The sequence below is a fragment of the Ursus maritimus genome, unplaced genomic scaffold (genome assembly GCF_017311325.1).
Source record: "Ursus maritimus isolate PB19 unplaced genomic scaffold, ASM1731132v1 scaffold_1, whole genome shotgun sequence".
Classification (NCBI taxonomy): Eukaryota; Metazoa; Chordata; class Mammalia; order Carnivora; family Ursidae; genus Ursus; species Ursus maritimus.
The window spans coordinates 5254212-5281753 of record NW_024423343.1 but is presented as its reverse complement, the minus strand read 5'-3'; the positions used below and the strand labels follow the sequence as shown (position 1 = coordinate 5281753).

Sequence of the window (27542 nt, the reverse complement as noted above, 5' to 3'; positions counted from 1 at the left end):
GCGGAGATGACCTCACGTAACGCTGCTTAGAAACGATGGCTAGCGTGTTCTGCAGGGCAACTTAACCTTCAGGCACAGCATCTCCGTGGTGGCCCAGGGTCCTCCCAGCCGTGCTTCCACCTGCATTTCTGTCTTCCCTTCCGTTCCACGAGCAGTAGGTCGTTCATCACTGATTGGCTGTTTCTGCCGTCATCCGGTGCCCTGTGTTTCCACGTCGCTTCCCAAAGGGTCCCAGAGCATCCCTGTTGGTGGTGTGCGCCTCCCCGCCCAGCTCAGGTGCCCCAGCACCAAGGACTTATGTTCCAGAACCTTCTGGCTGCTTGCTGCAGTGGGGTCTCTTTCTCAGGTGTGCATTTCTTTCTTCTCTGAGGTTCGGGGCATTTGGTGGGGAGGATTTACGAAGAAACGTGGCTGGGCCCTTTCTGCATGCACCCTCCTAGGGCTGTGACCACTGGCATCGAGTGGAACAGACTTCTGACCAAGGAGGGAAAGCCTGCCTTGAGATCGTGAGAGCCTTCTGCGTTTATGTGGAGAGACCTTCCCCGGGGTTCTCTGTGAGAGCCTTGGTGCACAGCAGGGGGCATCTGTGTGGGGATTCGGGCCTTGGTTTTGCCAGGACTGCAGTGCACAGTCATGCTTGAACTTGTCTTCCCTGCCCTCCATGTGTCCCAGCAGCTGTCGGCAAAGGCGTCCACGGGGGCCAGCTGTCCAAAGGCAGGCCCACCAGTGAGGGCAGGAGTGCCCCGGCCTCCGCTCGGCTGATTCACTGGGAGGTGAATCATTGCTGGTCCGGCAGCCAAGGTCCTTTGGCTTCAAACGTCACACAGCGGTGGAGTGCTGTGTTTATGAGGGAGCACAGACGTAATTCTTGATTTTAGAAGGAAGAAAATGTGACTCGAGGATCAGTTTGGCTTTGCAGCAGATTCTCTCGGGAGGGCTGGGGAAAGATCTTAGTAACCGTCTTCTTCCTGTGCCTTCCGGCTGCAGGGGAGGGAACTGAGGCCCAGGGAGAGGATGACTGTGAACACACGGGTTCTTAAGGTATAAAGGACGTTCACAATTTTCTCTGAATTGTCTTTTAATTCAGTGAAGAGTGATCATAGTGACATGGAAGAAATGGGACTCCGTGTGTGACATAAGGGAAACCTGCATCTTTGGTGCTACCGAGTAAGATCTTTACTGGGGAAGCACTGGGACTTGACATTCTCCATCTGCAGGGGCCCCAGGAGATCAGGTTATGTTGCAGATCCGTCTGAGTGCAATCCTGTTTCCCTGACTTTGGATAGGAAGCCAGAAACTGAGAAGCACACTGTTGAAGCATGTCTTAGACATAGACTTTGTTAAACACGGCTTCTCTTCCCTATTATACTATGTCTACAGTAGGGTCCCCGGTCTGAGCCAGCATGCATATGTGGCCCTTCTGCGCCCTGTGATCATCCCCTGAGGGAGAACTGATCATCTAATCAAAGCAAGCAGAGGACAGGGCTTCAGGGTGCCTTGGTTTTGTGCTGTGTTACAGGAGGTCTGGAAAGGGCAGGAAGGCGGCTCCCCCAGCCATGACATCGGAGTGCCGGGCTGCAGAGCAGGGTTCACATTCTGGAAATGGGGAGCTTGTTAAGCTGTGCGGAGTCAGCCTTGCAGGTGTCACGGGGCTCTTTGGGCTGCTCCCACTGCAGGTGGTTGGGGAGTACTGGATGGAATCCTCGGAGGCAAGATGAGAGGCTGGGAGAAGAAATCCTGGAGCACAGTTAGATTTCTTCCAGATGAGATAATACGGAGGAGGAGTGGGAAGGAGGACACAGCACGCTGCCAGTGCGTTCTCTTTCCCTCTTCACGGTCATGTGGCATGTTCACTCATACGTGTGTGTCCCTGGGGACTTCTCCTGAGCATTCATTGTTGTTTGCCTCTCGGACATGCTGATGCTTACACAGGCGTTTCCAAGGAGTCTACACCCTGCAGCCACAGAGGAGTGCCCCGTTAATCGGAGAGGAGCTCATGATCGTGTTCGGCTCTGGAATAAATGGTCTGCTCACAGAGCCTGAATCCCCCAAGCTGGAGATCAGCTGTAGTCTCTCCACTGGGAGGGAATCATTCAGTCCGTGTTGAATAAGCAGGAGGCGAAGTGGGGTCAGACACTCAGTGCACAAGGTGATCTCAGAGAAGAGGTTGGCTGAAGGGGCTCTGGGATTTGACCCATGACCCGAAATGCAGCACAGTGGACTGTGGTGGCGAGGTCCTGCCACGTGGTATCACATCCATCAGTACATTGTGACCTGTCAATTGAGATTTCTGATAGATTGGCTTATATGGAGATATTTTTTTGATAGTGTGTCATCGTTCTCTCTTTGCAGAGGGACTTCTGCAGAGCACACCAACCTGTAGTGGGACACCGCTGATCGGGGTGCAAGGCCCCCAATCTTAGCCGTGTGCACTGCCACGAGGCCCACACGGTGGCGTGAAGGGTGAAATATCGTGAGCTGTGCATGAAATAAAAGGTGGGCGCACGAAACTGTGCTGAGGTCCTCACGGAGATAGACTCAGCCAACATGAGAGGAGGTGAGGGAGCGAGTTCGTCCTGTCCTGGAACGTCAGCCCCGGCTTGGCATCCGACAGTGAGTCGTCCAGCAGCACAAAGGGGCGTGGCTTGTTTGTGTTTTCAGGTGCCAGCTAAGGGTTTGGTCACAAGTGCATGCAGATGAGTTTTGTAATTATTGTCTTGACAGCCCATTGCAGCCTGCCTGCCATTAAAGTATTTAAGTGACTTGCTGAGCAGGGAGAAAATACTTACCCCAGGGCACCTGAGTGACGTGAATGTCTCCACCCAGATGGGAGGCCTTTGAACCTGCTTTATAGAGCTTTTTAGTTGAGGAATCACATTGTAGTGGTCTGCAGAAGAAATCCTGGTGTTAACAGCGGAATCTTACATCTGGAATGAAGTTCTGCCATGGTTTAGTCTGATCTCATCATTGTTTTATTGTCCAGGACCTGACAGTGTGGTGGTGGGTGGCTGGCATCTCTCCCCTGCCCCATCGTGGACCACACAGCCAGCCACGCATTCCCCCCACCCCCTCAGTCTGGATGAGAGCAGATTGTTGTCATTTCAGAAGAACTCAGTCCTTCAGTTAATGCCCCCTCTTCCCCCCATATGATCAAAAAAGGAGGTCAGTACCAGGGTGACTGAGATTGACACAGATGACTTCCTATCTTGAGGACAACCCCTCCCACATTATTCTTCGAAAGCCCCACACAGTCGTGGGCCGGCGTTGAGAAGGCTTTGGCTCTGTGTTCGTGGTGTCTGCCACTTCCATCTATTGCTGTCTTCCTGCAACTTCCAGTCACCCCCGGCCACCCGCCCCTCCCCCTTCTCTTCACAGGGAGAGCTGCAGAGGAAGGACCGCGAAGAGTCTGCAGATGACGGTTTCGAACTTGCCTGAGTTAAAGTGCCTTAAGGCAGGCTCTGAAAGGTCGGTGGACGCGGTTACTTCTCCCTCCCTTGGTGGCATGGTTCCTCCCAAGGAAAGAGGGTTTTCCATGTGCGCCGTGAATTCAGCCAGGGCCTGAGAAGCGCACCCTCCCCTCGCCCCGTGCTGCAGCTGAAATGGGGAGGGACATGTTGGCCCGTGCCCGTAGCCCTCCTCAGAACAGCCTCCCCTCCTCCTCTGTGTTCGCCATCTCTTAGGTCCGGAGCCCGGGTTTTGGAGCCAGTCTGACCTGAGTTCAGACCCTCCTGCTCTGCTCTGTGACTTGAGTGACTCCTGCTAAGCCTCTAGCCTGTTGTTCGGAAAGGTCGGAGCGTAGCGGTGCCTGCTCCGGAAGCTGCCGGGACCGAATGCCAGCGTGTGTAACATGCACACGGCCTGTGCCCGCGGTGCTCTGAGCGCCCGAGCTGCATCGACTCTCCTCGTGTTACTGTTGGTCCCAGCTCTGGTCGCTGGTGTTGACACCAGCTCAGTACAGTGGCTCCTCTGATGGGATCTTGGAGGGCACAGGACAGCGTGACTTTTGTGAGAGTCCCAAAGGAGGGTAGTTAAACATTTTTGAGAACGTTTATTTAAAACCCCTGAGCTAGATATGTACTGGAATTTCGTTGTATTGTTGTTTAGGGAGATGGGCAGAGGGCTCCCTGGAGGACTTGGTGGGGCGGAGGGGAACGTCAGTTTTTCCTAACCCAGAGAGTGAGTCTAGCAGAGAGGTTTTATTTTTCTATGACAAACTAAGTCCCAGTGACCTTTTGGGTGCAGCTCTGTGTCTGCTTCCAAAGATTATAATTTTTCCATTATTCCATCCTTGACTTTGTCACACTTTAAAAGCCTCTCATACTTTTATATGTCTTTGTAAAACGTGTTACTTTAATGATCCTTTGTATGGTGTACCGTTCTTCCAAAAATGAGGGAAATGAGGGAGGGTGGGGAAAAAGAACATTTGGCTTTTTACTAAATCAGTCATTTTAAGACATTTGAGTCAATTGTTTATCTAAAATGTAATCTGTTACATCTGAAATGTCAGAAAAGATATCAACACTCTGTGCTTTGGAGTGGTGCTTTGTACACGTGTGGAGAGATGCGTAAGGAGTATCTGGAGGCTTCTTGAAGCAGATTCCTGGGGCCCGAGACTCTGCATTTCTTTTAAAAAATTTTTTAAATTATTTTTTTAAGACTTATTTATTTGAGAGAAAGCGTACCTGTGCACAAGAGTGGGGGAGAGGCAGAGGGAGAGAATCTTCGAGCAGACTCCCCGCTGAGCTCAGAGTGCAATGCAGGGGCTCAGTCTCAGGACCCTGAGATCATGACCTGAGCCAAAACCAACAGCCGGACACTCAACTGACTGAGCCACCCGGGCGCCCTGAGACTGCATTTCTAACCCCCATGCCATGTACTCTGTAGATGCTGCTGGTCCGGGGACCACATGCCAAGGAGCACTGCCTGGAAGTTCCATGATTTCAGAGAGTACTATGCAGTGCATCATGTGTCATTCATTTAGGGATCTGGGGTGTGCCTAGGCATCATGGGTGATGAAAAGGAAATCAATTAGAAATACTTCAGCTCTTCCATTAGCTCATAGGCTAGCTTCCCTTGTTATTTATTCTGGAGTGCCTCTTATATCAAAGTAGTGGCTTTTTAATTTCGAGCTTGGGTTAATTTATGGAGTTTTCTGAAGCAACAGAATTCAGTAAATCAAACTGGATGACCATGGTGGTAGGCAATCAGAAAAATGTCTTTTTGATTGGAGCATGATCTTTGGATGAAAAAGATGAAAATAAGCATGGATCAGATCTTGGGGGAGTGAGGATGTTGGCAGGGAGTCCCTTGCTGCTCTGGGAGCTGGGTTGGTTTGTGGGTTCATTCATTCACTCATCCCCCTCCCTCCCCTACTCCTTCCCCCATCTCTCATTGTCCCATCTGTCTGTCCATCCATCCACTCATCTCTCCATCCATCCGTCCGTCCGTCCGTCCATCCATCATATTTTGTTGTTCTCCACGGCAGCTCCAGGCACTGGGGGTACAACAGAGGAGAAAGAACATAAACTCTGCATGTTAACGCTGAGGCATGCAGTGGTGCCTTCTGGGGTCCTGGGGGTTCTTGAACATGTGCTTGCCCTCCACCCTTCCCACCCTGCTGCTCTGAGGAGCACCTGGCATATAGCACACAGAATACTCAACGTGAAAACAAGTACCAATTTTCAAAGTAGAAAAAGAGTGTGATTTCTGCAAATTACAAATCTGTGACCTTAGCTTCAAATGCATCTAAAAGTCTAGAAAAACTTTATTCTAGCCTGTGCCCCAGCCAACACAAGATGGAAATGAAACCACTGGATGGGTAATGCCAACAGGAGAGAGTTTTGCTACTGCTAAGGATACTGTGCCCTGATTCTTCACATCAGCAATATTCTTAAAATTCTTTATTTTTGATGGACTCTGATCCCCATTTTGACAAGTTAAGGAAAACATATTTGCAGGGAATGTTAAAAATGGAATGGACAGAACCCAGCTAATCTGAGATGTCGTTATTTGAGCAAATAAGCAAACGTTAACACCACTGATGACAATGACATAGAAATACCCATTTCTATGGCCTTATTGTGGGGGTGGGATGGGCTGTTACCAGTAGAAGCTTGTGTGTTTGTAGGCAAGGGTACAGGGGTAGGCAACATTGAGCCCCCCCACCCTCCCAGGGATGGAGTTGAAATCGTTCACCTTTTTTAGAAAGCAGTTTGGAAATGTTGAATCAATGAAAGATTCCTACACTGGGACCTGGGAATTATGTTTCTAGGAATCCAAGCTAAAGAAATAGAGACTTTCACAGTGATTGATGGGTCGGTTTATATTTTTACCCTGTCTTGTTCCAGAAAGGATATAAAACAGCCTACAGGGATGGGCGGGTATTTAAAGGCAAGATACCATCTCTGAAAATGTCTTCTTTTGATGACAATTAGTCTTACATCGCACCGACTGTCTTCTAGTATGAAATGCTTAAGGTTTAGAGCACCCTGTCTTTTTGAACTTGATTTTTTAATGGTTATTTAATTGGGAAAGAAATACAGAATGATGCTAACCGTACGCCATACCGAAGGGGGTTGGCTGACCTTCATTTTACAACATACCTTGGCTGGGCAAGAGACTCACTGACCCGCTCTCTAGATGGCGGAGGAAAGGGTCTTGGTGAGTTCCCTGGTTGACATGCTTCAAGCTCGCCCCCACCCTGGGAGCTGCCCACCTGACCCCTGTGGCTGGGCCCTGCTTCCACGTTTATCAAGGACACTCCCCGGGCCATCTGGTCACTCTCCAGCCTCTGTCTACCACAGGCTGAGGTTCTGCCCTCCCAGCCTGAGGCCCTCCCCTGAGTCCCTGTGTCCCTGAGACTCCCTGCCTCTTACACTCACCCAACCTTGAGGAACTGCCCTAAGTAAGTGAGCTGGTCACGTATCTGTGGGGTGACGACACTGATCACACCTGAAGAGAACAACGCTCTACTGGGGGTTGTGGGAGGGGCGCACATAGCAATGCCAGAGATCCCCAATGTCATTTCATAGAGCTCGCTGAACTCCAGGAACGAATAAGAGCAGGAAAGATCCCAGTTCCTCCACCCATGACAAGCATGGAATGGCAGCACAGCACCGAGAAGGAACAGAGCCTGGCTTTGGAGGCGGCTGACCTGGCTCCACATCCCTCACTGTCCCCTTACTAGCTCTCTGGCCCTGAGAGAAGTCTTGACCTCTCAAAGCCTTTTCCTCCTCTGCAAAAAGGAAATTGGACCCAGCTGCTGCACGGGTCACCCTCTAGCTTTGTTACTTAAGGAAAAGGGGTGTGGATTCACTGGTTTCTTCTATGTGATCCCTTCCAACTTTTCATGTTATTGGATGGATTCAGTAGTAAAGGGGAAGCTTTCCAAGAAGGGTTTTAAAGGTGGTCAGCAAGAGCAGACTACAGAGATGGCTTTTTAAATCAGTTATATTAGAGCATAAACAGAATTGTTGAAAAGCCAGCCTAAATCCAAGTTTAAAAATTAAAAATAACCTTTCCTTTAAAAAACAATGCAAGTCAATTTTTTAAAAATAATTTTATTGATTTATTTGACAGAGAGAGAGCACACATAGGGGGAGCAGCAGACAGAGTGAGGGGGAGAAGCAGGCTCCTTGCTGAGCAGGGATCCCACGTGGGGCTTGATCCCAGGACCCCGGGATCAGGACCTGAGCCGAAGGCAGACGCTTAATGACTGAGCCACCCAGGCTCCCCGAAGTCAATTTTCTTTTAAAATTTTTATCAAGGAGCCCAGTGCAAGGCTTGAACTCACGACCCCAGGGATCAAGACCTGAGCTGAGATCAAGAGTCGGATGCTTAACTGACTGGGCCACCCAGGCGCCCCAACGATACAGTCGAATTTAGAAAATACAGAGGAAGAACCAGAAGAGAAGTCTTAACAGTTACTGGGAGGAGATTAGAATCCCTGTTCTCTAGCTGCATATTTCAATCTGGACTGAAAGGAGGGCTTTTGAATAAATGTCATGCGGGCTCTTTTTCCTTCTGCTGCTGCTGCTTCTCCTCCTCCTCCTTCTTCTCCTTCTCCTTCTTCTTCTTCCCTGGGCCTCCGTGTATAGCATGTGAAGTGGTTGACAGGAGCCCCAATTGATTCTTCTCTGCCCAATAATGTGTTCATTGCGGTGGCATTTCCTGGACAGCTGGGGTTGCTTAACTGTGTAGCTACAATGCTAAGATGAAGGAAACAGATTTTCCAGTTGAATGTTTTAATACATGACGGGAAAAGGGACACCATAAACCACATCACGTACACTGCTGATGGTGTGAAGAGAAGAACGATTTTAATAGGTACGTCACTGTCCCAATGTGGAGACCAGAATAAAGAGTGGTTCACTCAACTGAAGGTCGTCCTCAGACCTCCGTGCGTGGGTTTAGCAGAGAGGAAGTGATCTCAGGACAGTGACACATGACAAGTGACAGGAGCTGGATATTTGTGGTCAGTCGTGCCCCTGGGCCAGGTCCTGAAGGTGAACCGCTCTCGTCTTAACCCCCAGGGCTTTCTGAGGACCTTCCCCTCTCTTTCCTTCCCGCGGGACAGTGCTTGTTGGTAATTTCCTCTGAAAAGTCTCCGTCATGCGTCTCCACTGTATTTTCATGGAGGCAAATGGTCTCAAGAAAATTAGAATAAAAATATCCAAACCTATTCTGTCAGAATCTCTGGGCTGCTTCTCAGGGCTATCTCGGGAGCAAGTTGAAACATTTATAAGGAGTAAGCAGTGCATTTTCAGTTCTAATGTTCTGTCTTTGTCACTGGGATTTGCATTCCTATAGAAAGCCCAGCAAACTTGGAAAGAAAATGACTTTCTGATGGAATCATATAATTTCAAACAAAGCTATTTCACGAGTAAGGAATATTAATTACTGTACCCAGAGTGATCCCCAGGTTTTGTGTTTGTGTTTGTTTTTTTTTTTAGTTTTGTGTTCACAGAAACATTGGTGCATTCCATACAAGGTCAACATAGATTTAAAAGCAGACATACACTTTGAAAATTTATTCATGCTGGAATCGTGAACATGGAATTAATTAAGTGTGCAGAAGCTGGAAGATAGAAGGGTCACTGCCTCCATTTTTGTTCCGTAAAGCACTTTATTCCACTGGGACGTCATACGTGGCTGTGGTGCGTGGTATATGCTTTCTTCATGCTGTGTATTAATAACCTGAGGAGGTGGAAGCCGGGACAGATATAAAGCCGGAAAATGACGTGTCCTGAATTTGTTTCTAGGAACGGTAATCCTAACGATGCCCGGAGATCTCTTCGGAAGTCATGGCATCATATCTTCTCCCAGCCTTGATGGCCTCACTTCTCTGTTATTTTTGTCCTTTTCCCTTTATTTCACCACTATTAAACTCCCCACCCCCAGTTTCCAAAGTGAAAGCTGATGGAGATAATGGAACAGTGCTGAGTGCTTTTAGCTGATGAACTGGTAACAATTAAAATGTTGTTCAGGTGGGGCTGTGTGTGAGTCTGGTCCCCAGCAAAGCAGCTACATTTCACAGTCACAGAGCAGGTGGTTTTCATGTTGCTCTCCTGGTCTCCTTGGAGCCGGATTCCTTACTTTGTGGGGAAGTGATCTCCAGTATCATATATATGTTTGTGTGTGTGTGTGTGTGTGTGTGTGTATTTGTGAAACATTTCAAAAAAGTATAATTTATTCATGCTTGAGTTTGTTCGGTGGAGATTTCTAAGCTCCTGTTTTTCCTGCCCTAGTGAGGCTCTGTGCTGCAGGCTCTGGGGGAATCTCTGGTGGGAAAAGATTCTGGTCTTGGATCTGGACCAGCAAGGCTGGACAAACTTTGCTGGGCAGGTCCCTGGCGTGTCTTTTCCTTCTCTGCAAGGAGGTTCTCGTTCTTTAAGACCCCAGCATGACCCAAGACTGCGGCCCCTGTTCCCACTGGCCGGGGGGGGGGGGTTTGGGGCGCTCCTGCTGATGATTGCTAATGAGGATATCACGCAGGAGAGGATATTGCTTTCATTTATCTTGGTGTCTAATTACCACCATGGAAACGGATATTCAGGTCTGAAGGAGACACATCTCTGTAGAGCTGTCATCATATCCTTGTTTCTAGAGCTACATTAAAAAAAAAAAAAGAGAGTTTCAAGCTTGAAACCTTGATTTGTATATGTTAATAATGCAGTTTAACATATTGGCGTAAAGGAAGCAGAGCCTTGGGTTCAGCTTTGGGCTAGAGCTCTGGGGTTGACATTGCTGACCACACACGCGGACGATGGTTTAGTAGTTGAGCAAGACACGCCTGGTTTAGGTGAATGCAGTGAAGTATTCCCGTGAAAGACAGAAACGCAAACCGATCCCGGCTCACAGGCGTGCGGTTAATTCTTGGTTTCTGCGAGAGGATGGCAGGGAGACTGAGTGGTAGGGTCCCTACTTTCATTTGGAGGGGGCTCTACTTTCTCATCGTCATCCTCGAGGGAGAGCTGGTCTCCCAGTCCTGAGCTTCTCACCGACTAGTAACCGTTCTTGCAGTTGGGGCTCTGGGCAGCCCGGGAGCTAAGCTGCACATTGCAAGGCCTGTTAATGATGGGGTTGCTTTGAGATTTTACTGAAAAAAAAAAAAATGCCTTTTCTAACTCCAAATATGACTGTTACACACCAAATGCTCCCCTTACTTTAAGAATTGGTATTTGCTAATCTTGATGGCGCAGTCATGAGCTGAATGGTGTTCTCCCAGAATTCGTATGTCTGAGCCCTAACCCCCTCCCCCGCAGCATGTCAGAATATGACTGTGGAGACAGCCTTTAAAGAAGGCATTAAGTTAAAATGAAGTCACTAGGGTGGACCCTAATCTAGTGTGACAGGTGTCCTTAGGGCACGGACATGGAGGCACTACCATGAGAAGACTAGGGGGAGACACCATCTACAAGCCGGAGGGAGGGAAATCAGCTCTGCTGATACCTTGACTTCAGATTCTACCCCCTAGAACTCTGAGAGCATAAATCCCTGTTGCTTAAACCCCCCAGTCTGTGAGACTTTGTTATGGAGCCAGAGCAGACTATGAACTTTGAAATGGTTGTCTTGGTAGTCAAGGGCATTAAAACCTTGGTGGCCAATGAAATATTTATGGAAAATTTTCCTTTACACTTTTACCCCTTTTGTAAAGGGTTTTTGCTTGTTTGTGCAACCTCTTCTATTAGCAGACCATCTTTGGTTACTAGAAATGACGAGGTTTTGCTTTAGAAATTAACGCTGCTGATGCTACGTGTGGAGGCACTGAGTTGACGGACCTTGAAAGGTCTGCATGTCTTCTGAGAAATGCTCAGTTTTCCAAGCGCCCGGGCCTTTGGACTGATCTAATTATATCCGGAATGTGTCTGATGGTAAGAATTTATGGCTTATTTATAAGTGAGTATTTCCGTTTTAGGGAAGAGAGGTGGAAAATTGGCAGACTTTCCTGTGACCTTCCAGGGTCACGGTCAAGGGCAGGAGGGGGAGGGGTAGGAGGGCACTGGGGGCACTGGGTGGAGAGCCCAGAGAGGGCTCCCAGGTGGGGGTGGGCCCAGCAGATGGACTGGGCAGTGATTTGGGGCCACACTGGTGTTTCTGCCAGCCGGGGCTGCCCTGGAGTCTTGGGGGGAAGCAGAAACCAGCTTCTGCTGGCGTTAGCTGAGGATTTACTCATCTTTCCAGGAACTCTGGAAGGAAAGCAGAGTCTTGACGGTGGGATTTGGGGATAATACTAATCTCAGGACTGGTACCTGATCCAAATAAAAAAGGAGCCTGTCTTACCCCAGTTTGGTCTGCCTTGATCTTTCAGTGCTCCATCCTTCCGAAGTAGGACGAGGAGCTTGTGTGTGTGTGTGTGTGTGTGTGTGTTAACTACCATTTCTGCCTGCCTGCTCCCAAAGCATTTTACACTTTGCTCTCCTTTCCCTTCCCCCCTTCTCTCCCTCCCTCCTCACCCCCACCCCTCAAGCAGAGCGGAAGGACGTGCTCTGACTTTCTCCAGCAAAGCCGTTTCACAGTTTTATTCATGGCACTCTGCCTTTGTGGCCTCCCTCTGCGGATCCGGAGACCTGGCTGGGCTGTCCCTAGAGGCAGGCTGCATGCAGGGGCTGCAGGCCGGGGGGGCTGGTATCAGCCATCCCCCTTGGGTGGAGTTTGAGATTCTCTGAGAGGCTCTGGGCAGTGCTGGGTTCCAGTGCAGCTCCACCTCTTACCATGAGATCCAAGGGCACCTTTTCTACCTGTCTGTGATGAAAACTTTCTACATCTGTAAAAGAGGTATAATAATAATACCTACCTCATAGGAACATTGGAGGAATAAACTGAATTAACTGAATTAATATCTCTGAAGTGCCTCCAGCTGAGCCTGGCCTTGGCATGCCCTCCTTAGGCCTGGTCTAGGCCAGGTTAGAAAGGGGAGCTGAGAGTTGGACTGGCTGAGCCTTGAGGCCCATTGATAGGGGCCAGGACTGCAGAGGGAGGGTCGGGGCAAGCAGGCTCCTGGGGAGTCTAGGCAGAAGTGCCAGAAGGTCTAGGTTCATGGTGGGGCTGCTGATGGCCTGGTGCCCTTTAAGCCCAGGCTAACCCTCTCCCGTAGGTGGTAGCCTCACACAGCTAGGCTTTTTTGGGCCTGTGAATTCTCAGTCAGTGTAAAACACTTCTTCTCTCTCTCGCCTGTAAGCCAGTAGGTGAGCTGAAGGTGTGCTACGTGCCTGGCCTGTAAAGCGTGGCCACACCAGTGCTGTGCGTTCCTTCTCAGGAGTGAGGCTGCCTCTGGCCAGGCTGGCAGAGTGTGGACCCAGGTGACCTGTGTGTTGCACAAGTGGTGTGAGCAGGCGGAGGCCCCATGTTTATCCCCTTGTCTTGGTATTCCGTGGCATCCTGTGAATGCTGGGCCGTTCTGGAGCAGTGGTGTGCGACGGTGGGGAGTCTCGGTAGGCTTGCTTGGGTAAATGGCCATCTCAAGTGTTACATTTCCTTGCATACAAACTCCTGATTTCCTGGAGCATTCTTCCGGAGAAAAAGTCCTTTTGTGTGAACATCCTGTTGCCCAGTGTCACTTCTTCCTGCCCAGAAACGTCCAGTACCAGCTGTTACTTCTCTGGAAATTCTTTGACAGTCCGGCCACAGTGCAGTGGCATTTGCACACCCAAGCGCAGCCCTTCTTGTGGGTGACTTCCCAGGGTGCGTGCCGTGTGCAGGGTTCCCCCCGCAGCTCCGGACAGCTTCCCTGAAGGTGCCATTTGAAAAAGGAAAACCAGGATTTTGAGAACTTCTAACTGCCAGCTGCCAAGGGCCAGGCCATTAGATGCTGGCATTAACTCTGGGGTAGCCCCATTATTAGCCTTCCTTTTAAATAGTTCTAAGTTATTTCAAGTGTTCTGGCTCTTTTTTTTTCTCTTTTAAAGATTATTTATTAGAGAGAGGGAGCTCACATGAACAGGGGGAGGGACAGAGGGAGAGGGAGAAGCAGGATCCCAGCTGAGCAGGGAACCCGATGCGGGACTCGATCCCAGGACCCTGGGATCATACCTGAGCCGAAGGCAGATGCCTAACCCACGGAGCCACCCAGGCGCCCCTCAAGTGTTCTGGTTCTTAATGAGTATCCTGAGCACCGGAATCAATGGCATGCATTTCCTTCTATGTCAGTGAAGGCTCAGTGCCCTGCAGGTAGCCCTTGCTAGTGGAATCTTGGCCACCCACTGACCACCCCCATCCTGGGATGGCGGCTGCTTTTGCATAGTCAGCATGGCCCAGGTTAGAGGGTGGGTAGGGCAGGAGCCTTCCTCGGAGGGCTTGCTCGAGGCTCCAGAGCCCTCCCTCCTGACCAGCTCTGAGATGAAGCCACTGCTTCCCTAGGCAGTCACACTCTGGAAACTCCCCACCCCCAAGCAAGGCTGCAAGGCCACTGAAGGAGGGGTGCACTCTCACAGGGGCGGCCACCCAAAATCAGCCGCGGTGAGGATTTTTGTGGCCAGGGGAAGAAGTGAATCACCCTCCTCTCCAGGCCTTTCCCTAACCGCTGGAGACTGCGTACATAAACTTCTGGGGAGTGGGGGGCTAGCAGTGTAAACAGGGCCGTCAGCCGACCTCTGCTGCTACTTTCAACATGAGAGAGAAGCTGCTGCTCCTTTCCAGAACTGATCTTGAATCAGCTGCCTGGTTGGTAAAGTTAACCACCAGGCAGCATTTATTAAGGAGAGGCAGGGAAGGAGCATGATAAGGCCTATGGTTGAGAAAGATGCTGATCCCGTGTCAAGGACCCTGGTCTTTGGAGCTGGTTACGTAAAGGGCAAGTGTCAGGTCAGAGCTGAGGGACTGTTACTGAGAAGGGGTGGCCCAGGTGTGCCCTGGTGGGAGAGAGGGAGGCCCAGGCCCCAGCCATGAGTAGGACTTTACCGATCCTGCCAGCCCCAGCAGGAGGCTGTGGGGAAACGGGCTACGGTGCCATCGGGACTGGGCAGGAGTTGGCTGTGTTGGAATGAACGATCTTGGGAGGCAGCAGGCAGCACACATTTGTCCTAAGCACTGGGACAGAAGCTTCATATACATCATCTCATTTGATTGTCAGGTCTCCTCTGTCATCACAGCCTTACTGCCAAGTGAAACTGGCTCAGAGACTCAAGGTCACTTTCCCGAAGTCACATGGGGTTTGCATCATTCTGGCCTTCGAGCTCAGCCCCTTAGCCACTCTGCACAGCAGGGGTGGCTGGGGCCGTCTGGGGCCTAGCATGCCAGTTAAGGAGTGGGCATTCTGTTCTGCAGGTGACAGGGAGGCTCTGAGCGGAATTGTGGCCTCCAGCTTCCGTCACGGCGCAGAGGCTGGCTGTCCGCTAGCTCTGGGAATCCAGTGAAGGATGAAGAGGATGGACTGTGAAGGGAGGAAGGGGAGTGCATGCTCCGGGAGGCCAGGGAGCTTGGGAGGGGGCCGGAGGGCACACAGAGGGAGGAGAGGCTTTTGTTTCTGTTTTTTATTAAGTGGGAGATAATTGAGTATTTTCCGTGCTGGCTGAAGGACAGCAGATGACTGTGATGGATGGTACGTGGTCGGTTTGCCAACCCTGAGCGGGTGAGGCGAGTATGGCTGGGAGGCCCAGAGCGCAGCATCTTTAGGTGTGTGGTACCCCCATGTTTTCAGGGCAGGCTACAGGCTTGGAGAGTTGGGATGGGAGTGTGGGGGACCAGCGCTGCAGGGAGGGCCTGTAGGGTGCTGGCACCCAACCCCCCAGCTGTGTGAGCATCTGCACTGGGGCCCCGTGTTGTAGACTCAGGACTCCCACACTTGAGCACTGGTCCGGTGGGCTGGAGTTTGGTTGGAGCCACCTTTGGGGGGGGGAAGGTGGGGGTCTCAGGGGCATCAGGCCCCAGAGCAGTGGGTGGAGAAGACAAGGGGTGTGCCTTGAACTTTGCTGGATAGAGAAGGGCCTGGCCTGCAGATTGGAAAGGACAGGGTGTGTTAAGCGAGCCTCCTGACAGCAGGAGTGGACGTGCTAGAAAGAGGACAGCTGTTGTGGAGGGTTTTGGCCCAGGAGGGGACAGTTGGAGGCCAGGATTGTGGGGCAGCACAGTCCTAGGTAATTCAAGGGCGTGACCTTGGGAGGAGGCCCCAGGAGCTAGTGAAGGGAAAGACCACCTGCGTGCAGGAGACAGTGTGGCCTGGCTCTCCACATGGATGCCGCACCCCTAGGCACCTCCTTTGGGGTGTTTGTGAGGCAGTGATGGGAGGACGCGCGCCCCGGGGCCTGGCACGTACATCCCCATTCTGTGCATCTGCTCACTGCCAAGCCCCCTGGCAACGTCTTAGAAGGTTCTAGGACTTTGTAGTTCGGAGTCTTTTTGGGCTGCCTTCGATCCACTGACACTGGTGTCTGTAGCTGGGTGGATCGGGCCACGAACCTCCTTTTCCAGACTTGACAGCTTTTGTGTTGGTCCCTGACCAGCCACATCGCTGTCATCAGCAACACTCCTAGGAACAGAGATGATGCTGGAGGGGCGGGTCAGTGACGATGTCGGAGCCCTACAAATCTTTTGACTGTGGCAGTGTTGTTTGTCGTCCCTCCACTCTCCCTTGTGGAAGATTCTGGAGCAGGCGGTGGTGTTTTCAAGGAGGCCCGCCTAGCACAGCATACATCCTACCTCGGGGAGGCGGCCCGGGAGCTGCCTTGGCTCTCTGGCCCCCACCCCTGCTCCCTGTAGGCAGGTGGCTGATGAGCCTTGCGTGGCAAGCAGATGAGAAGACATGGATGTTTCATTTCATCTTACTGTGTCAGAACCAGTCCCTGTGACCCACTTCTCCTCTTTCTCAGGATCTCTTATGCAAATTGTTAACAAGCAAGGGGGTGGCTGCTGCTGCCAGCGGCCTGTGGTGTGTGTGTCCTGCACCCTGGGGAATGCGGAGCTGCTGACACATTGGCTAATAAAGGCAGGAGGTGGTCACGTGTCTCCCACTGCTGACGGGGGGGCGTGTGTCTGCGCTTTGAACAGGCATCTTAGTTATGTTGTTTTCACCATTTAGAGAGAAATATATCAAACCTTCCAGTGCCCTGGGCACAGATAAAAGATTTCCAGATATCTCGGCGGCCAAGTCCCAAATGGGATGCAGAAGTGATAACTCTGCCAGAAATAGGCTTTTCCTGAGCTTTCCAATGGTATGGACAGAAGTTCCCAGGGCATTATTTGTGGCCGAGATTTTTTATTTTCGGAGAAGTCCTGGCTTCACAAATCTTGGGGGGGGGGGTCGTCAGTGCATCTGAAGACAAACTTGGTAAACACCTGGGAGTTGTTAGACATGCTGAGGTGGCTGGACTTCGACAGCTCGTGGTGTTTGTTTCCACCCGAGAGGCTATCGGGGGGCGGGGAGCGGGGGCATCCGTATCACACTGTCCCTGTGTGTTGGCTGTAAGGCCTGCAGGAAGATGCTCCGGCAGATGGTATCATTCGAAGAATCTCTTCCGGTAATCCTGCGGAGGAAAACGCTGCCAGACAGGCCCGGTCCTGTGTGCCCTCGAAGACTGGGAAGATTAGGTAATCGGTAGGAATTTCTTGGTTTTTCTCCACACAGATTCCAGAGCTTCTTTGCAGCTGTCCAAGGGACAGGTGCACAGTTGTGTGTTACCCTTGATTAAATCCTTCTGATTCCTCAGCTGCGTCTCCCCAGAGCGCCGAAGGCTGGGGAGGAAAGCGAAAGCATTCCCGGGGGGGCTCGGGCCTCAGCCCGCGCCCAGCACCTCAAGAGCGACGGTCAGTGGCGGAGGCCGTGGTTGTCACACAGACCACAAAGTGCGGCGTTTGCATTTGTTTCTACAAAGTAATGCTAAATATGTTTGGCTTTAATTTTATCTGAAGTCACCTTTGCCTGGCATTTAGCAAGAAAGACCACCAAGAAATGTCTGACCTTTTCCTTTGTTAGGGAGTCAGAACCCACTCCCAAGGGATTCTTACTGGCATATTTTTAAAATCAAGACTTTTCCTCCTTGGCCTATGTAAGTGGACGTGAGTTTTCAACTTGGTTTTATATGCTCCCTGTTGGCTCACGGTACCAGAGTGTGTGGAGGAGTCTCTCTCCTGTTCCCCATGGAGTAGACGTCTTCATCTGAAAAGTGGGTTGGATCAAGGTTTCTTCTAGCCCTGGCTTGTGGTAATATGAATGAGTTCTCATTCTCCGAAGGTGCGGTGTCTGTGTGTAATGCCAGGCTGACCTGGTGCGGACGGAACAAAGGAGGGGACAGTGTCTTAAGGCAGCTCCAGCCCCACGCACATGTCCCAGCAGGGGCTCATGGTGGGAGCTCCCTGGAGGGCCAGCCGGTCAGCTTACCTGAGATCACAAGTGCCCAGGTGCTCTGTGGAGTCCAGGTCGGTGCTGGCCTGTCTCCTCTGCACGCGGCTCACAGCCCAAAGTCTTCAAGCACCATACTTCGGATATTTTATGATGAAAAACAACGCAGCACTGTTTTGAATTTTAAATACTTAATGTTGGCAAAACTGAGTTTTTTTGTCCCTTTCTAGCATTTTAATCACATCCATGGTACTTACTGATTTAAACTAATTGTAATTGATGGCTTATCTTTCACAGAATGAGGGCTGGTAGTGGCCTCTCTGGAACTACTGCCGTTCTCCCAGTTTTGGGAAGGATTACTGGAAATAATTGCTGCTTCTTTTTCTTTTTCTTTTTTTATATAGAGGGACCATCTAGAGGTTTTTAGTATTACATACAGAGGCAAGAGAGGATGGTTGCATCAATAAAGTAATAAAATGAAAAGTTGGAAGGACACAGGAGCCACTCCTTCCTTTTTCATGTGCGCCTGCCTTGCCTGTCCCTCCACCGGTGACATTTTGCTTCCCAGGAGACCTGTGGCAATATTTGCGCACATTTTTGGTGGTCATGACTTGGGGAGGGGTAGTGTGGCACAGGTAGGGAGAGGCCAGGGATGCTGTTCCACGTCCTCTGATATGCAGGACGGACCCTCAGTGAAGGAGGACGTGGCTCAGAGTGTCCGTGGCACTGAGGTTGACCCTGCCTGGACGAATGCCAAAACCCACCTCCTTCTTGAAGCCTTTTTTAAATCTTTCAGCTAGAAATAATCATTTTCTGCTGCCTTCTTACCTGACTCCTTCCTCTCACATGTAACTCTTTCTGCTAGATGGTGCGTTATTTAGGACACTTGTCAGGCCCCTCACCACCTCCCAGCTCCCTGAGCAGAGTGCTCTGGGCACAGTCGGGGTGCTCTGTGCTGCTGTGTACCTGCTGGAGAGCAGAAAATGGATGAGCAGGTGGGTTTCTTGCTGTCCTATTGGAGGCCGCCGAGTGCCAGGGCCCACGTTTCTGATGCGCCTCGCAGAATCCTCGGCAAGCAAAACGGCCCCGCACAGGTGTGCTCGCGAGCATCAGCACCTTGTCTGTTCCTCTGTCGTCCAGAATCGGGGGAGGGCTGCCCAGAGAAGCCCTTTGTTTGCGGGACACTGAGCTGGGCTTGGGGCACTGTGGATCAGGGTTGGGGGGGCATTCTCTCATGCCTCCTCCGCCTGCCCCCTTCCTACAGAGGCACCCGGCTCCTGGCCTCCTTGTACAAAACTGCCTGATTCTCTGATCCACAGATACCTTCAGATGGGGTGTGGACTAAAAAAGCCCCTTCCTTCCTGTAAAGTCTCACCAGAGTTGGTTTTGATAAGTAGTTGCGGACTTTTTCCTTTGATTCCTTCTGTCTGGGGCCTGGTGGTGTTGCCCACTGAGAGGACACTGTGGGGCCTTCTGTTAAAATTGGAGAGTATGGGGCAGGTGCTGCCCTGCGACGTCCGTGTGTCCGTACACGTGGGGCCGTGAAAGGTTCTGTGGGCAGTGGAGGCATTGTTGGTCCTTGAGGAAGAATGTAGGTAGGGCCTGCATCAGGTGCTCAGGGGACCTCTTTCTTCCTGCTGGTCAGAAACATCCCGGCCTTAGGGACCCAGCGCACTGGCGGCCCTGTGACTTTTCAAGTCCTTATCTCTTTCATGGCTCTTCTTTTAATTTTCAGCTTATAAAATGAGAGAAACGGGGCCCCTAATGAGTTCAGCCCAGGCAGGGCTGATGGCAGAGTCGCTGGTCTGCAGAGGCTGAACGTCATGGTAGGTCTGAGATCAGAAAGCATTCCTCCCGTAGTGATCAGTCCGGACTGGAGTCTTGTGCCAAAAGGTAAATCCGGAAGGTGTTGCTTTAGCACACGTGCCTTTCTTTTTGCTTTTATCTGTATCTTTCAGTCAGTCCACTGTCAGAAAACAGTCTTTAAAGTACCCCATGAACTGGGGGAGGTGCTTTGTTGCCCCTGGGGTAGGCATGTAGAGCCTGGCAGGGTCAGTGGTTGGCCCATGGCAGTGGTCCACACACGTGGTTCTGCTAAGATACTGTAAATGCGATCACTGGCTGGCAAGTTCTGTTACTTGGAAAGTCAGCTTGTGCACCAGATGGCTCTGCTGACTACCAGAGATTTCCTTTAAATAAGGCTTATCAGCTCTACTAACACTTGAGAAATAATATTCTCATGGAGGTGGTTTATAGATAGCTAGAAATGGCCCAGGACAGGGAAGTCATGGGAGGGTGGCCGGAAGATCCCATAAACCCAGACTGGGTGAGGAGAGCCAGCTGCAGGAGGCGATGAAATGGGGGTAGGTAAGGCTGTCTCCCATTCCTGGCTCCCCTGCAGTGTTGACGCTTTACCTGCCTCCCTGCTATTTGGTTTTGATGGAGTAGTGAGATCAACCACAGGCTTTTTTTTTTTTTTTTTTTTTAATAAGCCAAAATGGTGATATAGTCAGAGGCACAGAAAATTTTAAGAAATGATTGTCTAGAGGGGTCAGTTTCAAAAGCAGAAAAAGCATAGTGCCACCTGAACATATATAGTATAACTTTCTATTTTTAAAAGGCAGGTCTGGCTGCATAAAAGGGGATTTAGATTTTGGAGTGACAAGATCTGTCTGAGCCTCTTGATTCTTTGCATTGGAAGAGCCCATGTATCCAGGGCAGTGGGGAGAGGTGACTCTCCCTGTTTTTCAACCTAGACTGTCAGGCCTGGGGTGGAATCATTGTGATTGGTGTGGAAAAGAAATGCTTTCTCGGGAGGGGAAAGCACTGAGGGGTAGTGAACCTCTTGACTGTGGCTGGAAGAGTTTCCCTCATTCAACACCATCTGAGATTCGGAGTCATCTAAGGTGGATCAAATGGAATCTTCTACTCTGCAGACTGCGTCCTCCCACGGCAAAGTGCAAACTCTGGGCTGGATTCTAGACAACCCAACCGGCAGGAGTGGGAAGACACAAGCAGCAGTTCAAGATTCCAGCTCTTAAGGAATGCTATGTTACTTTTTACCTTTGGCTCAGATAACAAGCAAGACCTATGTCTTAATTATGAGCCAATTTCGTAATAAAATTCATCTCAATATTTGAAAGTTACCTTGGTCTTAAAAAGTGAGAGTGGATCCCAGGCTAAGTTATGAGCCCTGGGTTCTGATCCCAGCATGGCCCCTAGCAGAGAGGTCCCTGCCACTCCTCGTGGCCTGACCGAGTTCTGTTGTCTCCACTTAAAGCCAACTTGACCTTTCCACACAGCTACAGCGATGAAACGGTAGAGCCCACCCAGTGCTACTTGTGCTCACCCTGTAGATGGGCAGGCAGGCAGGGTACTGCTCTGTCCCCATCCTCTCATCTCCCTCCCAGTCTTCATGTTAAATCACATGGCCTTGAAAACACCATTGTTTCACAACTTTGTGAGTTCTTTGAGGACAGGGACTCTGCCTTCTCACTGAACCCTGTTGCAGTAGGTGTCCAACATATATTTGAAGAATAAATGAACAAATAGAAAAGTGAATGAGTAAATGGAAACTGGCTAGATGTTGATATCATTAACATTTGATTAGTGCCAGGCTCAGTAGTATTCACACGTTTCTCTCTCTCCATGGTCATCAAAGCAAATGATGCTTACGAAGACAAAAAACGCTACTGTGGCATTGGGATGGGCACTGGCAGTGTGGCCCCAGGTTCAGCAGTGAGCTGTGTAGCCTTGGGGAAAGCACCTACCCTCTCTGAGCCCTCGGCATCCACGTAACCTGATAGGCTCTAGGAACCTCATTCTGATAGCTGATTACTATCTCTTCCACTCTGGAAGTTGCTGGTTCTTGGGTCTTACCCAAGAGGGCTTTTTATCCAAACTGAAGGTAAGACTGATCTGTCCTGGGGTTCCCTAACTTTGCACTTGAGGACGTGTTAGAGGCACTGCTCTTGAACACTTGAGGGCCAGGAGTAGGTGGACAGAGCTTGCGATGACCACGCAATGGTGGCAGTGATGTCCAGGTGCAGCCACTGGGGATGGTCAAATGTGTTTTAAACTTTTTTTTTTTTTAAATGACTTTATTTTTTAGGGCAGTTTTAGGTGAACATCAATATTGAGCAGAAGGTACAGAGGGTTCCCCTAAACCTCCTGCCCCTACACACGCATAGCCTCCTCCACTACCCACATTCCCGCCAGAGTGGTACATTTGTTATGATCGATGAACGGATGTTATCATGTTGTTACCACCCAGAGTTCATAGTTTCCCTTAGGGTTCACTCTTGGTGTTGTGCTTTCTGCGTATTTGGGCAAATGTATAATGACATATGTCCACTATTATGGTGCCATATAGAGTGTTTTCCCTGCTCTAAAAATCCTTTGCTCTGAAGTATCTTCTTAAAAAGAAATGGAATCACCTAGCAAGTTTTCTGATCAATCTCATTAAATCTGAATATTTAATTTCCCTCCGAGGTAAAATCCAGATTTCCTAAGCTATAACGTCCTTCATAAGAGAGATTGCCATTCATCTTTGTATCCCCTTCCGTGCTGTGAACACGGTATTTGGTGAAAGGAGGGGAAAGCAGGACTTGCAAACAGTCATGGAATCCCAGAATGATGCTTTGGTGCAAGCACTTTCCCTCAAAACAGCTTCTCCTGCGTCTTTGGCATTTCCAGGCCTAGAGAATCCTGTACAAGCATCCAGCTTGATTAGTGGACATTTTATGACATTTATGACATTTTCCTATGGAAACGTCTAAGCCAGCAAACGGAAACCCCTATGTTCAGGACATCATTAAGAACTAATAGATTGATCAACTACGTGAGAATATTGAGCCGTTAACAGGTCATATCAAGAACCAGGATCTAGAGATCCAAGAGAGGTAGTGGGTGGGGGAAATGTGATGGAAGAGAAACTCAGTGTGCAATATTTAGCACTTACACAGAATGCCTGGCACATAGTGTCTTCACTATTTCAGTCCTCTATTCAGAGTTTGGGTCCAATTTTCTCCATCCCTACCCTCCAGGTGTAAAATCTGAGATGGAAGTGGACAGGCTTGGGCAGTCAAGTCTTCTTTCCTCCTGCTCTGAACCACTGTGTTCTCCTACCTGTTACTGTCAGGGACCGTTTCCCACATCTAGGGAAAATGCCCCCAAACTATTTTAGGAGTGAAACTGCACAGTCCTTCGCTGGAGGACAGTTGTGTGAGCAGCACGTCACAGGGAAGCTGCCATCCTCGTCTCTCCCTTGCTCTCTCCATCCGGGCGTGCACTTGTACCTCCCAAGTACACGTGTAGTAACCAGTACACTTGAGAGGGGATAACAAGTACCTGAGATACCTTGCTTTTTAAAGAAGTCATTGTTTGAGCTGCATCCTCTTCAGAGCTCCAAATAAACAGGTAAGAGATGGCCCATGTCTGATTTTGCAGGTCAACCCCGGGAGTGTAGGGGCAGTGCAGGGGTAAGGGTTCAGGCGAGGTGCCAGGCCCGCCCCCGGAGGCTCCGGTCCGCGCGGCGGCGATCCAGCCCGGCGCTTCTGCCTGCCCGCCGGGCCGCGCTCCCGCCGCCGCCGCCGCGCTCCCGGGACTCGGCCGCCGGCCTGGGCGCGCGGCCCGCGGTCGCTGCACGTCGGCCCCCGCCCGCCCCGCCGCGGCGCGCATTTCCATTTTAAACCGCCGCCCGCCCGCCCCTCGGCCGCGGCCGGCGCAGCTGCCCGCGAGTCCCCGCGCAGGGAGTGGCGGAGGCTGTGGAGCTGCCGAACTGTGCAGAAAAGGCCTGAAGATGCGAGCGGGCCCCGCGCCGTAGACAATGAAGCCGCGGGCGCCGCCGCCCGCCCCGGGCCCCGCGCGCCGCGGCCGCACCTGCCGGCGAGACCTTCCCCGCGCCTGACCGCTCGCTCCCTGCCGCTCCGCCCACCCTCCCCGCCGGCCCATGGCTCTGGCGCCCGCCGACCCCTCACTCGGGCCGCACGGCGCACGGGCCGGCGGGCGCCAGGGGTGCCGTCGTCGCAGCCTGAGCGCAGCCCTCGCGGCCAGCGGGGGGCGTGGGCCCACTCCGGGCGTGCCCGTTCTGCCGCCTCGCCCCGCGCGACCGCCCGACCGCGCGTCCCGGCCCGCGGCGCGCTGGATGCGGCGGGGCCCCGGCGGGCGGCGCGGCGGCCGCGGCCCCGGGCGACATGTACCTGCTGGACGGCGGCGGCGAGCCCGCGTCTCCGCCCGCGGACGCGATGCCGCGCGGGACGCCCCCCAGGAAGACGGTCTACCGCATCTCCGTGACCATGGTCAGGAAGGACCAGCTGGCCGCGCCGGGCCCTGGCGGCCCGGACCCGCTCCCGACTTGGAGGCCCCGGCCCACGCGCTCCCCGGACGCCCCCGGGCGGCTGGTGGAGGAGGCCGAGGAGGAGGCCGCGGGCGCTGAGGACCCTGAAGGCCGCCGGCCGCGCGCCTGGGACTTCCGCACCTTCCGCACCCGCAGCACCGGGCAGCTTGAGCTCGGGCGGCTCCGGCCTTGCGCACGCGGCCTCGAGCCCACGGACCTGGCCGGCAGTCCCCCGGGCGTGGAGGAGGGGCCCGGCTCACCCGCTCCCGGCAGCCCCGACGTGGAGGGGGTCCGGGCCGCGCCTCTGCGGCGGAGCCTCAGCTTCAGGCACTGGAGCGGGCCCGAGGCGTCGCGGAGTCGGGCCCTGAGCCGCGGGAGGCGCCACAGCAGCTCCGGGAGTCTGGCCTGGGCGCCGGGTGGCGAGGCCGAGGCGGACCCCGGAGCCGCGGTGGAGCCCGCGGCTCCGGTTCAACCCGCCTCGGAGAAGCGCAACACCCTGGACGTGGGCGAGGTGCTCAGCAAGAACGATGCGCTCTCGGACTTGGAGCGCTGGGAGCGCAGCAAGAGCAAAAACCGCACGCTGGACAACAGCGACCTGCAGCGGCTGGAGCGCGCGCGGGCGGCGGCCGCGGGCCCCGGCGCCGCTTCGGAGCACCGGCTGCTGCGCTTCTTCAGCGGTATCTTCGCGCGCAGGGATGGCGCGCCGGGCGGCGGCCCCTCTCCCCGGAGCGGCGCCTCGCGGTCCCGCGGCTACTTTAGCAGCCTGCGGCGAGCCCCAGCCGACGCGCACTCGTCCAGCGCCGAGAGCATCGACGGGTCTCCGCACAGAGGTGGGCAGCGCGGCCAGGGAGGTGAGGGCAGTGGTGGGAATTGCCTGGTTCCGCAGCGGCCTGCTTAGCAGAGTACGCTGGGATTGGGGAGTAGCCAAGGGACCGGCCTGCCCGGGACTCCAGCCGGCAGGTGACCGCGCCAGATGTGAGCTCTCGCTTACTGCGTGTTTGCCCCAGTAACACCGCTGCTGCGGTAGGGAATTTCTGGGTTGCCCCTGCCTCCAGCTGTATCTGGTGGTGCCATTCAGAGTCTCTCTCCTCAGCCACTGTGAGTGAGCCAGTCTGGGGAGAGATCCCGTTGCCCAGCAGCGCGTTTCTATGGCGGGCGCTGGCACAGCCTTCTCCTTAAGCAGAGCCATGAGTTCGCTGTCCCGTTGTGCGCTTGCAGACTGGGATACCTGTGGGCTGCCGCACAGGTGGTGCTGCCTGGCCAGAAGCAGCGGCGTTCATCGTGGTTCATTTCTTCCTCCACCCCGAGCCTGGTCTCCCTGTAGGCGCTGCCATCTGGGAGTGCTGTGGTGTGGCCTCCCTGATTTGGCAGCTCTCACCTATTGCGTTCCTGCTAAAGATGCTTCATCCCAGTGGTCAGGGAGACAGGCCTCTCCCCCACATTGTTTGGAATTGCAACAGGCGAGCAAATCTGGGACAGGATTCTGTTTGCTAGTGATGTATTCTATAGGGGAAGGAAAATCACAACCCCACAGCCTATTCTGAAACTTCGCTTCTCTGTTGTCTTGTGCCCTCCAACAGGGACCTCACAGGGAAGGTTTTGGAGGCAGATGTGACAATATTCTCTTGCAAGAATTAGGTAATCTGGTGGTGGTTGGAGGTGAGACTCCTCCAGAAGTTGCAAAACACAGATCCCCTTCTCTCCCTGTGCGGGGTCATCACCATAAAGGGAAGAGGCGGGGGGTGGGAGTGGAGGGGCTGGATTGTTACACCCTACTCGTGTTGGGGTGGAGGGGATGGCTAAAGATACTGTCCCCATGCATTTCACCACTGAGAAATCATTAGTAACATCCTTTTTCCGGATTATCCAACCCTGCTGCTGGTAGAGCTGAAGTGGTTGAGGCACCGCAGTGTGGGCTTTTAATTAGAGGTTTTCAGCTGGTAACTCAGCGGCCCTGGAGAGAGTACTCCTCCTCCCTAGTGGACTTCACGGGTCAGCAGAGTGCCTAGGGTATGTGTGCTAACAGCCAGTGCGCAGACCTCACCGTCCTCCCCGAAGTATTTTTAAGGGAAACTGAAGCTCGTGCTGTCCTGTTGAAACGTGCTTCTAATGATCCTCAGAATGAGATCTCGTTTTTTTTTGTTTTTTTTGTGAGGTTGTAATATAAAGTTACCTGTTGCCAGGTTTGCATTAGTTGAACTCGCTGTGCACATCTTCTAGCTAACCTGCCCTGGAATGTTTTAGAAGGGACTGTGTTTGACTCCAGCCATTATCCCATCCCTTCCTGCATGCTCTTAAGATACTAAAAAAATGATGTGAGTTATTTTGTTAAAGTTGGTTGGTGTAAAGTTGCTTTGCCCTTACTTATGTTCTGTGGAGGTTCAAATCGGCAGGGTCCAGTTCTACCTATAATAGCAGGCTTGAATCTTTGTTTCCCTGGTTTTGGTGAAAATAGTAATTAGCTGCCTGGGTTCCAGACAAGTAAGTACCCATAGTTGGGGGGGAGGGGAGTAGAAATGCACACACATGTTTAGAATGAACGCATTTCATTGTGGTACCTATTGATAGAGTTAAAAGTATTGGGGTTTGAGTACTGGTGATCCGGTCAGATGGATTGATGCGTTTGAAAAGTAGAGGTGTAAAGTGTGTTGCATTGTTTCCCCTCTGGGGCAGTGTAAGATTATAACAGTAATAATTATGATAATGCTTGGTTGGTTGGTTTGTTTCTCGTGGCCAACCCTTCTCAGGGTGAAATTACTTTGTTCGGAGACATAACACTAGCTAGCATTGTGGGTTGTTTGGAAAACGGACTGTGAATGAGCTAGGTTACAGCACACACAGTCCCAATTCCAGGATCTCACTCGACTCTCAAGTTCAAAGTAATCACAGAAAAAGCCACAGTTCTCACCTGCCTTTGGCTAAAAGGCCTGAAGCAGTGTCTGTGTTCTCCAGATTTGGTAAGGTCAGTGGCTCTTACGGTAAACGTGCAGCCCCTTTATTATGCTGTTCTACTTTCTACGTATTTGCTTCCTCCGATGTAAATTGTTCAGAATTAGGTGTTATTTAAATGAGGTTTTGAATTTAAGGTAAAATGCTCTGAGGTAACATTCTGTTGCGGTGGAACCCAGGCTCAATTTCCCTGTAAGTGTCCATAGCGCACAGGTCCACAAAGCCTTGCCTAAACCATGGGGCCAGGGAGGCTTGCAAGACTTAGAAAGTTTGGATTTTAGGAAGGTGAAATGCTGTGTGTTACAGAACACTGCATGCACAGTGGGGCAGCGTCCTGCATTCGGACACTCACAACGTGCAGCAGAGCCTGAGATACTCCCATTCAGTGTGATAAACGTTTTGCCATTAAGAGTCTGCTAAGCATTTGTGAATAAAGCTTCCATCTTCAGCCCTTTTTGGATTTCAGAGCTATGGATAAACTAT

At 51.9% G+C, this 27542-nt stretch overlaps 1 protein-coding gene across 6 annotated transcripts in view; it reads left to right on the top strand.

The window, feature by feature from the left end:
* Positions 1-27542, top strand: part of AGAP1 (ArfGAP with GTPase domain, ankyrin repeat and PH domain 1) — a 530765-nt gene that overhangs the window by 127246 nt on the left and 375977 nt on the right. The window contains exon 1 of one of the 6 annotated variants that reach the window (XM_040638731.1): positions 24660-24940. The exons of the other annotated variants lie outside the window; for them this stretch is intronic. The gene's annotated coding sequence lies outside the window, so the exon portion shown is untranslated. Of the gene's footprint in view, positions 1-24659; positions 24941-27542 lie in introns of those variants that run through there. 6 annotated transcript variants of the gene reach the window in all.